General features: G+C 43.1%; 1 pseudogene; it reads right to left on the bottom strand.

Annotated features, from left to right (window-relative positions):
- Positions 1 to 11,840: 11,840 nt before the first annotated feature.
- On the bottom strand, positions 11,841 to 12,061 carry LOC102439689 (annotated as a pseudogene).
- Positions 12,062 to 12,322: the final 261 nt, after the last annotated feature.

Here is a 12,322-nt window from a genome sequence, read left to right on the forward strand (position 1 = left end):
ATGCTGCTTGCGAAGCTAATTGGATCCTGCTCTGATGTCATCTGAAGCTGGCCACTGCATATGTTGGTTCTGGGGGTCTTGAGAGGGATTCTGGAGCAGGCTAATGTCAGTCTCTACCTGTGACTGGCCCTGAGCAACCTGTTTGGAGTCACAAAGAGATCCACAGATGCCTCTGATAGGCCTGGATGTGCATGGTAAGGACAAAGCTGTGCACCAAGGCCAGTTTTTACCAGCACTGAGCCCAGGGATAAGTCAGCAGAAGTCCCAAGATCCCACCACCACATGCCTCCACCTGCCAGCTGCTTGTTAGGCTTAATCACTGAAAGAGCCTCTGGCAGTATTCCATTCCCACTGCAAGTTCTCAGTGAGTCACTAGGTAGGGGCAAGTGATATTCACCAGATTGATATAGGTTGACACTTAATGCCAGTGCTGGATCTGAGGCCACCCAGAAAAAGTTCCAGGTTATAGCAAGTATAGCTGCCACCTCCCTGGGTGCTTGTATACCTTCATAATAGGGTGGGGTCTCAGTGAGTCATCAGGATGAGGCCAGCAGAACTTCTCAAGCCCAAATAGACCAAGATTTGGCCATGTGAAGGGAAGGCTCTGCACTGGTCAGGCCCCTATCCTAGAGCCACACAACTCAGTCTGTCCCAGATTCTGCCAGGAGCACTATCTCAGCAGGTTGGGGCTGCCAGTAGTTGGGAGGATGGGCTAGTGGATCTCCCATGAGGGGCAGGTGCAGGACAGGCCTGGGGAATGGTGGGGGCAGTGGCCCCCATCTCAGATCCACACAACTTAGTCTGTCCCAGATTCTTCCCAGACCTTGGCAGGGCAGAGCCACCAGGATTAGGGAGAGAAGGGTCACTGGGAGCCCATAGAGTGGGATAGCAGATCTCCTGTGAGGAGGAGGCACCAGTCAGGTGTACATAAAAGTGGGGGGGGGAATGGTCCTCATCCCAAAGCCACACCACTCAGTCGCTGACACCCCTGAGCCTTCCAGGACCTCTATACCCAAGCCAAGGCAGGTGACTCCTCAGCAGTGTGAGCTCTGCAGGGTGGGGCAACAGGGAGTGCAGAATGATGCCATATGAAGGAGAGTACTCCATCTAAGAAAGATGGCATCTGCAGTGTGGGAGAATGACTCAGCACAGGGATCCTGGTGGCTGTCTCCCCAGAGCCACAAACCCCAGTCTCTCCTCCCCTGACTCTAGTTTGCTCCACCATCCCTTTTCAGGAGCCCAGAGTGAGAGGCTGCAAATAAGATTGTGTGTGTTGGCCTTTAAGAGGGCACCTGTGTCTCTAGCAGATTTCTGTCTCTCTCTGGCAATCAGAATCCCTGCTGATTATCACAGCCAGATATTATGTGGGTACCTCTTTCCCACTCTGGTGCTCTGGGCTGAGGAGCCCAGCTTGGAGTTGAGACCCCATGTCTCCCATTGGGAACCTTTGCAGCTGAGCTATTCCTCCAGAATCTCAGCCATGGCCCATGTGAGGGGCCAGACCGTTTCTCATCTCCGCCCTTCCCAGAAGTCTTGATGTGGCTTCTTCTGTATATCCTTTGTTATAAGACTTCTCTTCAGCTCATCTTCGGGTGGTTGTACAGGCTGATTGCTCTATATTTTAGTTGTAGTTTCAGTTGGTCCTGGGAGGAGGTGAGTGTATATCCACCCACTCTGCCACCATCTGGCTCTTCTAACACATTTTGTACTGGTTCAAAAAAAATACTGGCACCACAGCAATCAAACACTGAACAAAGTAATTTGTTTCAACAAATTCCTTAAATGGCTAGCTTGAGCAATTCATAGGTGTATCTTTTGTCCTTCCATTTTAACAACCATGGCAGAGGTATGAGGGTCATCAATAATTATTTGAGGGTAAGAGACAAGGGAGAGATGGAGAGAGGGAGGATCATTCCAATAAGCATTTCACACCACTTCAAGGTCAGTGGCCCCCAAATGAAAATGACCCTGCTTTGGTGTTTATGACCAATTAGCAGGCATCTAATGCTTCATCTGGTGCTGAGGGCACCCATATTTTCCCAACGTAGTAGTGAGTGAGGAGGAGGCTAAAGCCACGGTAAACACAAATACTCTCAAAATGTACAATTAGGAAGTCTGGAATCCTTCTGCAGGGAGAGATTACAGAAACAGATTGCCCAGATTTGCTCCCCAATATCACTAATAATTACAAAATTTCCAACACCTTCTACAACAGTGGTTCTCAACCTTCTGGCCCTTTAAATACAGTTCCTCATGTTGTGACCCAACCATAAAATTATTTTCGTTGCAACTTCATAACTGTAATGTTGCTACTGTTATAAATCATAATGTAAATATCTGATATGCAGGATGGTCTTAGGCGACCCCTGTGAAAGGGTCGTTCGACCGCCAAAGGGGTCGGGACCCATAGGTTGAGAACCTCTGTTCTACAGCCTCCTTCATTTAGTTTAATAAGAAGGCCAGTGAATAACTGGCCTTGAGGGTTCCATTCATCTTGCTCCTTAAAATAGTGATATTTTCAGGGAAACCTGTGAGTAAGACCAATCCTGGAAGAAGAGTAGTTACTGTCCGTGGTCGGCAAACCACGGCTTGCGAGCCACATGCGGCTCTTGGCCCCTTCAGTGTGGCTCTTCCACAAAATACCACGTGCGGGCATGCACATACAGTGCGATTGAAACTTCATGGCCCATGCGCAGAAGTTGTATTTCGTGGAAGAGCCACACTGAAGGGGCCAAAGAGCTGCATGTGGCTCGAGAGCCGTGGTTTGCCGAGCCGCAGTTTGCCAACCACTGGGTTAAGTCAATATGAGCATACTTTTTGCATAATCTGGTAAATTATATAGTGTTACTATTACTCTAACCTTATGAAGTGCAACTGATTCATCTAAAACTAGAATTTCCAAATAAAATACAGGTCATCCAGTTAAATGTGAGTCTCAGATAAACAACACTTTTTAGTATAAGTATGTCTCAGTGTATTTATTCAAAATTCATATTTAACTGAGTGCCCTGTTTTGTTTTTTGCCTAATTTGGCAACCCTACTTGAAATTCCCTTGTAGTAGATTATATTATTGTTCAAAATTAGTCAGATTCAACTGCACACCCATCTTCAATGTGGAAATTTAAATTCCCACTCCAGCACATTTGATCTTAGCCAGTAACTTGCTCTGACCTCAGATAAGTAGAGTGTGCTTCCTCCCTTGAATTCAGCCTGGTCATGTACTAGTAAATTGCTTTGGCCAATGAGATGTTAGCTGGTGTGATACAACCAAAGGCTTGAATTGGGTATGTGTAGTTGGACTTGAATTCCTGTACTTCTCCCCATTGCCATGTTCCCAGGGAGAAGCTCAGCCCCAGAATGAACACGTGTGGAACCATCCTGAGCTCAGGCTACTTCAACGAGCTGAGCCCCACCAAATCCTCTACTTGATGAAGAGCTGGCCAGTCAAGACCAGCCTAGATCAGCCAAATCCTGGCCAATTTGTAGTGTTTTAGAGACTGAATTTGGGAGTCATCTCTTATGCAGCACTAATATAGCATTTACTAACTAAAACACTACTAAAAGTAGTTTTGAACATATATAAAAAATCTTTGTTTCCTAAACAACTACTCAAAATAGTCTTCAACTATTACAGTTGTGGTTATCCCAAAATGTTAAAGAGGCTCCACCGGGGCTCTTCTTGCAAAACACTGGGCTGAGGGTCAAAATATATAGGTTAAAATCCCAACTCTGCTATTTGCAAACTGTGTAATTGTGGATAAATAGATGAACCTCTCTCAGTGTGTTTGCCTAGCTGTGATATGGAAATAATTTCTGTCCATGTGCTCACTAAAGTTAAAATGAGGAAGCAATGAGCCAATGTTTCTAAAGTGATTTGGTAAATTGTAAAGTTCTAAATAAATATGTATAAAGTATTTAGAAATATGCCTTGCATACAGTAAATGCTATATATGTGTATTTGCTAAATATATATATATATATATATATCCACTGTATAATTTTATCTATTTGACGATCTTTTTTAGCACGTGCATTGTGCTAAGCATTGTAGATAATTATAGAGTAAGGAGGGTATTCATGGAACTAAAAGAAAGCTTTTCTAACCCAGATAGGAAGGTCAGGAAAAGCTTTTCAGAAGAAGAAACAGATGTGATATGTTATTATCATATGCCACATTAAGTTACAGTGATCTCTCACTCAATAGATTTGCCTACTGCACAAATAATGTCATGGAATTTTTTTCATGGGTTCTGAGACATGGGCATTTAGAGAATGACAGTCCCTCATTCTTCCCTGTGTAGATAGTTATATTTTCCCAGCATAAATATACATGGGTGGAATGGAGAAGAGGAAAAGGGAGAGAGAGTCACAAAAGCCCTATTGCAAACTATAAATCAGTTTGACTGAAGCTGTCATTTTCAAGAAAGCTGGATTAACTTTTATTGTTTGGTTTGTTTTTTGGTTACAATGAAATCCATTTTTCATGAAAAACATTTGAACTTTTCAATTTTCAATTTATGCTGTCTTTGATAAAGCTAAATAAATGCAGGCTTTTATTTCCCAAATAAAAGAATTATTAATGAATTTTTTCTATCAAAATTTATTTATATAGCTAATTTGTTTTAAGCATGGCTCTAGACTTTATCACAGATACCAGAACTGTATGCCAAAGGGTGGTGACCCAAGATGTGTGAAATTTAAACACATGGAATTTCATGCACTAATAATATCACTAAGGGCTTTAACGAAGACAGAACATCAAGAAAAAAGAAAAATGATTATATTTTATAATAGTTGTACAAAAAAATTAATCAACAAACATTTTTTGAGAAGCTATACACATAAGTGCTGGACATCTAAACTAAATAAAACATGTTTCCTGCCCTCAGGAGTTCCAGTCCCATGTAGGAGATAGCCAAGTCGATGGGCAGTTAAGGTACCACAACAGAAACTTAATAGAAACAGAAACAGAAATGATGATATGATGATATAGTAACAGTAATAGTTTGTGGAGACATGGAGGACAGAATATTTTAAAATTTTACAGAAAGATTGAAGGTTTTACAGAGAACCTTTCTACCATGTGCATTACCAAGTTCCTATGGCAAAAGCAGTTGGTGACTCATCTAACATGTTACATATTTTTCTTTCTAAAAGAACCCTCCTTATGTTCAAGCATCAAACAGATTTCTGAGAAGACTAGAGGCCTGGTGCATGGATTTGTGCACTGGTGGGGTCCCTCAGCCTGGCCTGAGCCCTCTCGCAATCCAGGGCCCCTCAGGGGATGTCGGAGGCCCAGTGCACAGATTCAGCCCAATCCCTGCAGGCCAGGCCGAGGGACCCCACCCATGCAGGAATCTGTGCACCATGCCTCTAGTATGCATATGAGATCTTTGGTTAATCTCTTCCCGCCATCTCCCCTCCCCTCTTTCCTCTGAGATTCATCAGTCTGTTTCATGTTTCCATGCCTGTGCATTGAGCGTCTGCCCCCTGGTGGTCAGTATGCATCATAGCTACCTGTCAAATGGTCGAACGGTTGAACAGTCAAACTGTCACTTAGGCTTTTATATATATAGATAGCTCAAGAGTCTAGACCAGCCATGGGCAAACTATGGCCCGCGGGCCGGGATCCAGCCCATTTGAAATGAATAAAACTAAAAAAAAAGACCGTACCCTTTTATGTAATGATGTTTACTTTGAATTTATATTAGTTCACACAAACACTCCATCCATGCTTTTGTTCTGGCCCTCCGGTCCAGTTTAAGAACCCATTGTGGCCCTCGAGTCAAAAAGTTTGCCCACCCCTGGTCTAGACCAAAGGATGAGCTAAGTTTGGCCTGACCAGTCATGGCCAACCCATTTCCCTTTGCCTATGATTGGTTGGGAAGTGACCATGGGACCTATTTCTAGCCAATGAGACATAAGAGGAAATTGGCTGAGCAGCTTCTGGGAAATTTCTACCTGATTAACAAAAAACAAGAGGCACAAGACAAAAAGTCCTTGATCCACCACTTCTGCCTTTCTGCATTTGCACACTGTCCTACCTGTCCAACATCTTACATCTTTTCCTTCCTAACAGAATCTAGCCTTGTGGTTATGGCTGCTGCAGCTGTAACATAACCACAAAGGAAACATTGCTAGCCTGCCAGGTTGGCAGAAGGAAAAAAAGAGGACAAAAAAATTGTCGAGCCACAGGGCCAGTCCTGGAACCACCATCTCCAGGCTTCCTATTACGTGAGATGATGAATTCCTGCACACAGTTTAAGCCACTACACCATACCCTACTGTTTTTAGCAGACACATTCAAACTCTTAGAGTGCAATGATGAATGAAACCCTGTCCCAGACATTATGGAAACACAGTCTAGTCAAGGAACTTATAGTCTAGGGACATTTGGTCTGGGTTCTAAAGTATGAGTAGGAGTTTATCATATAGGCTGATAAGGGGATGAAGCATAGCAGTCCACAGAAAACACACAGGGAAGAAAAGATAAATAGGTAGCAGATTATAAAGGGCTTGGACCATACTGGTGTTCAGGCTTTACCTTACAGTCAATAAAAGGCCAGGAGGGGTTTCAAGCAGAGGTTAATTTTATAGAACTCATGCTGTCTGAAGTGTTAAAGCTGGACAGGCAAGAAGGGAGGCCAGAGGAAAGATGGAAGTTAATAGGCTGCCTAATGGTAATTTAAGACCTTCTTTCCAGACGCCTTTTTGCTTTGTTATAAGGTAAAGCTTAACTTTCCACATAGATTAATCCAACTTCTTCTGATTTGGCCTGTCACTTTTCCTGCACTCAGTGATCCCCAAGTGATATTAAATCACTTGTCATTTAAATTCTTCTCTCTGAATGTAATTTACTTGGCTTTAGCATCAACGATTACTCTAGGAAATTTTCTCTGCTTTGCAGGGCGAATGGCCCAAAACAAAAAAACAAAACAAATAAACAAACAAGAGAACACATAAAAACTAACCAAAGACACACACACAAAAAACCAGGAGCAATTCAAGCTTTAACTCTGTTTCTTCCAGCTTAGCAAAACAAATTAAGAATAATAATAACAGGACAGGGATGCAAAATCCAGAGGCTCTGGTGCTTCTAAGCTATGCAATTGAGGCAGCCATATGCCTTCTCATCACCATCTGCCCCACAGAATTGGAAATTCTCAAATTCTGTTATGCTAAGATGAGAATACTAATATTCACAAACATCTAGTGCATGTCATGCACTGTACTATGTACTTTATATTTTTTTATTTGATTTGATCTTACTAGCAACCCTTTAGGCACATTATTATACCCACTGCACAGATGAGAAAACTGAGACCCATGGATCCTGACAACCTTGCTGAAGATAGTAGCAGAGCCACCAACAGAACCCAGGCCTCAAAAACCACTATCTGTGTTGTTAATAACTTTTTCCCATCATATTCTAAACTTACATTAGTAGAAAGTTTTTGGAAAAACAAAGATCTTATCTTATATCTGCACCAAGAATTGTGATATTATGCTTTTTTTCATTTTCTCTTTATGTTTAGACGTAAAACCATTTTATATATTTTATTACAGGAAAAGATTTTTTTCATAGTTGACATCGAATGCTTCATACAACTTGGTGTCGTGCTCTGTCTATTAAGTATCCTACTGAGCATTAAAATGCTTCATAAGTATTCTGTGGCCACATCACATTTTTTAAACTACTCCCCTATTATTAGGCATTTAGAGTGAATTTTTAAATTCACTGATGACACTGGTTAACAAAATTATACAGGTTTCAGATACGCAATTCCACAACACATCGTCTGTACACTGTGTGTGTGTTCACCACTCCATGTCAAGTCTCCATCCATCATTTATCGCCCCCATACCCTCCTCCACTTCCCCCACTGCCCCTACCCCTAGCAGTCACCACACTGTTGTCCTTGTCCATGTGTTTGGTTTTTTTTCTCAAGTCCTTCATCCCCACCCCCAACTCCCTAAACAACCCCCCTACAGCTGTCAGCCTGCTCTCTACCTATGGGTCTGTCTCTATTTTACTTGTTAGTTCATTTTGCTCATTAGATTCCACATATGAGTAAAATCATACTTGTCTTTCTCCAACTGGCTGATTTCACTTAGCATAATGCTTTCCAGGTCCATCCATGCTGTCCCAAAAGGTAAGATTTCCTTTTCTTTTTACTGCCAAAGGAAGTATTCCATTGTGTAAACAGCTTTTTTTATCTACTCATCTATTGATGGACACTTGGGCTGCTTCCAAATCTTGGCTATAAAGTGGACTTTTATGAAGTTTTATTTTTTAATATGAATGATATTGTGTTACACATTGTTTTTATTAATTTTGGGAAGATTTGAAAAGGGTATGAAATATGTTCTGTGGTCCTGTTATATATTCCAAATATAATTTGGTATAAAAAAAGTTTAAAATGACTATGGTTGTGGTGCCTGAGGCAGGCAGTGATGGGCAGCAGCCTCAGCAGCCCACCCAGCTGGGGGTGTAGAGTGTGGGGTGTGCAGGGAGCTCAGTGTCAGTAGCCCCCAGGAGTCCCACCAAGTGTGAGTTCCCCTGCAGCCTGGAACCCTGCACAGAGGGACATGCAGTGTGGAGAACGGGAAGAAAATTTTATATTGTGAACCACATGAGAGAATTAAGAAATACTGAAAGAACTTTATATTAAGAGAGATGAATTCTACATTAAAAATCCACCTGCAGGGTGGATCCAAAATGGTGGGGGATTAGGTGGAAGCTACACTCACCTCCTCTCTGGACCAAACTGGAATTACAACTGAAGTAAAGAAAAAGCATCTTGAATAACCAACTGAAGACTACCTGGAGACAAGCCTTATGATTAGAACTTCCAGAGAGGCCACATTGAGACTGGGGGCGGGGGGTGGGGGGGAGGAGGTACAGAGGCACGCGAGAGCTGGCTGGGCATTCATGGGCAGCAGCTGAAATAGTGGAGGAATACGGGGCCCCCTGAGAAGTACAGAGTCTAAAACCCAAGCCAGGCTCCCCAGCTCAAAAGACCAGAACTGGGAAAAGGTGCCCACATCTGGCTGTGAAAAGCAGCAGGGTTTCTATCCACAAGGGAGAAATGGCTAGAAATGTAGGTACCCTCTTAAAGAGCCAATGCACAAAATTTTGTTCACAGCCACTCGCCCTGGGGTCTGGTGGAAGGAAGCAGAGCAGACTAGAGCTGCATGAGGAGAGTTTGGGGTTGGTGGCTCTGGGGAGTGAGCTGAGAGAACAGCCACCAGGATCCCTCTGCTGAGTCATTCCCCCAGACTGCAGAGGCCCTCATTCTCAGGCAGAGCATTCCCCTTCAGCAGCAGCAGCCTGCAGGGAAGCAATTACAATTATCCATTGTAATTCCTCTTGCCCCACCCTGTGGAGCTTACTCCCAGCTGAGGAGTACAGACCAAGGCTCTTTAAGTGACTGAGCCTAACAGACAGCCTGTAGGCAGAGGTGGATCTCTAGGTGGTTTGAGACTTTTGCTGACCTGCCCCTGGGCCTGGCGCTAGTAAAAGCAGACCTTGTTATGTAGCTTGGTCCTTTCCACAAGCATCCAGGCCCAACAGAGGGAGCCACAAGCTGTGGATCACTGATAGCCCCAAATAGGTTGCCCAGGGCCAGTGACAGACAGGGTCTGGCATTGGTCTGCACCAGAGTCCTGCCCAGGAGGCCCAGACCCAACCCACCCAGTGGCCGGCTTCAGACAACAACAGAGCAGGATACAATATGCTTCACAAGCAGCACAGCCACAGGGAAATAATCCGCAGGTACCAAACCCTATGAAGTGAATTCCCCTTCGTGTGATCAGCACCTGCACAGCAGCTTGCACACTGTGTTGGGGGTTGATTCTACACACAAATGAGCCAATAGCAATCAAGACTCAATTACAATAGGAAGACCCACATAGTGTGCAGAAGGGACAATCTTAGAGCACCCAGGTCAGGTTATCAGGGAATCTGCGCCACTGGGCGCCCCAGGTCACCTACTACATAAGGCCACCTTATCAAGGTGGGGAGTCATAGCGAATCTACCTAGTAGGTGGGGTGGGGGGAGGTGGGTGGAAGTGGAAGAGGGAATAGGGGGATAAATGGTGGTGGAAAAAAAGAAAAGAAAGAAAAATAAAGCAATTCACACTCACAAGTACTCTATCACACATGTCTACTGCATGTAATCCTGCTGCTATCATTGTTAAGATCTGTAAATATTATAGTAAAAAATATCTTTTATTTTTTATCTTTGATTCTTAAAGAGGTCAAACATGTTTTCAATGTGTATTACTTATTTTGATTTCTTCTTTGATGAACAGGCTGTCTACTTTTCTACTGTGATCTCAGTGCTTTACTTTTTGGTGGGTGTCATCTCCTTATATAGTAGCCCCCTTTATCCACAGTTTCACTTTCTGTGGCTTCAGTTACCACGGTCAGCTGTGTTCTGAAAAGATTAAATGGAAAATTCCAGAAGGAAATAATTCACATATTTTAAGCTGCATGTAATTCTGAGTAATGAAACCTCACACTGCCCCGCGCTGTCCTGTCCAGGATGAGGATCATCCCTTCCTCCAGTGTCTCCACTCTGTACAGGTTCCCCTCCCATTAGTTAGTCACTTAGTAGCCGTCTTGGTTCTCAGAGCAACGGTTGCCATATTGCAGTGCATGTGTTCAAGTCACCTTTATTTCACCTAATAATGGCCGCAAAGCAATGCTAGTGAGGCTAGCAATTTGAATATGCCAAGGAGAAGCTATGTAAAGGGATGTCTTTAAGTAAAAATATGAAAGATCTTGACATAATAAAAAAAAAGAAAAAAATCATATGCTGAGGTTGGTAAGATCTATGGTAAACATAAACCTTCTATTCAAGAAACTCTGAAGAAAGAAAAAGAAATTTGTGCTAGTGTTGTTGCCACACCTCAAACTGCAAGCCATGGCCAAAGTGTATGGGGAGTGCTTAGTTAAGATAGAAAGGCATTAGTGAACACAAGGCATATATATATGGTTCAGAACTATCCGAGGTTTTAGGCGTCCACTGAGGGTCTTGGAATGCATGTCCTATGGATAAGGGGGACTACTGTTTAGCAATATCTTCAAACTATTATATGTTATGTTTGTCAACTGAAGTCTCTTGCAAGGTGCCTGAGACAAGAATTTCTTGTATGTTTCCCTCTAGTTCTAAAGAGTATAAACGTAATGTTGTGACCCTGACAAACAGGAGACTGTAGCCTATAAACTGACAAAATGGTTTTAAAAATATCACTCTGTCAAGGTTGCTCCATTGGCCTGCACCATAGTGACCAGAGGCTGTGATGCAGGTGATTAAGTTTGATCACTGAGGATTCCAGGAATCTCCTGTGAGCCCACAGGTGATCACAATGCCTATGGACTTTAATGACCCCAAGGAGTTTGGAGTCCACCTTCATAGCAGGCACCTGAACAGCGAGGTTACTGTCCCCTCACACTCTCACCAAACTGGCCACAAATGATGGGATGACAATTTCTTTCCTTCTATCTGTGTAATACAGTTCACTGACTTGCACTAACTTGTGTGTTTCTGGGAGCCTTAACCTTAGTATCAGCAAGATGTGACCTGAATGCCATTCATTCTGTTATTTCTTTTTTTTACTTTTTATACTAAGTATTTATTTGTATGCTGCTACCAGTGTATATGAAATACTCTTTCTTATGAAATAGAAATTCATGAAAATTCAGGGAGGTAGATGCTAAGGACAAAAGCAGAAGTTTGTATAGTGTGGCACATGTCATAGGATAAGCTTTTCATACAGGCTTCAGATTTAGCTCTCTTTGAATATTCACTGCTTCAAGAAAAGTGGTTTAGAACACCTTCAAAATTCCTTTTACTACAAAAAGGAACAAACTTTCTGGGGTCTGAAGGGATTGGTACTTGAAGATACTCCAGTCAGCAGGGGGTCATGTTGAGAATTCTGCAGACAGAATTGTTTCAGATCTGCAGCTGCCTGGGAAACCGGGTTGGGCCCAGCCTCCAGCCGGAGCTGTTGAACCACTTTCTTCATAGCGGTGATGCTGGAGAAACCAGACATGGTGCACGCGAGGGCCGGGCAGATTGGTCTATAGCGGGTCGTGAGGTGTGGGTCCACGGGGCCAGAAGGCGGGGCAGCGACACGAGGTCATTCTGTTATTTATTTATTCATTCAAACAAACATTTATTAAACATATGTTATTTGCCAGGCACTGTGGTGGGCATTGAAAGTAAAATAGTAATAAAAAATGAACAAAACCCCAACCTCATGGATTCCAGTGAGAAGAAGACATTAACCACATAAACACACAAATAAAGGTGT

The sequence above is a fragment of the Myotis lucifugus genome, unplaced genomic scaffold, assembly GCF_000147115.1.
Source record: "Myotis lucifugus unplaced genomic scaffold, Myoluc2.0 scaffold_364, whole genome shotgun sequence".
NCBI lineage: Eukaryota > Metazoa > Chordata > Mammalia > Chiroptera > Vespertilionidae > Myotis > Myotis lucifugus.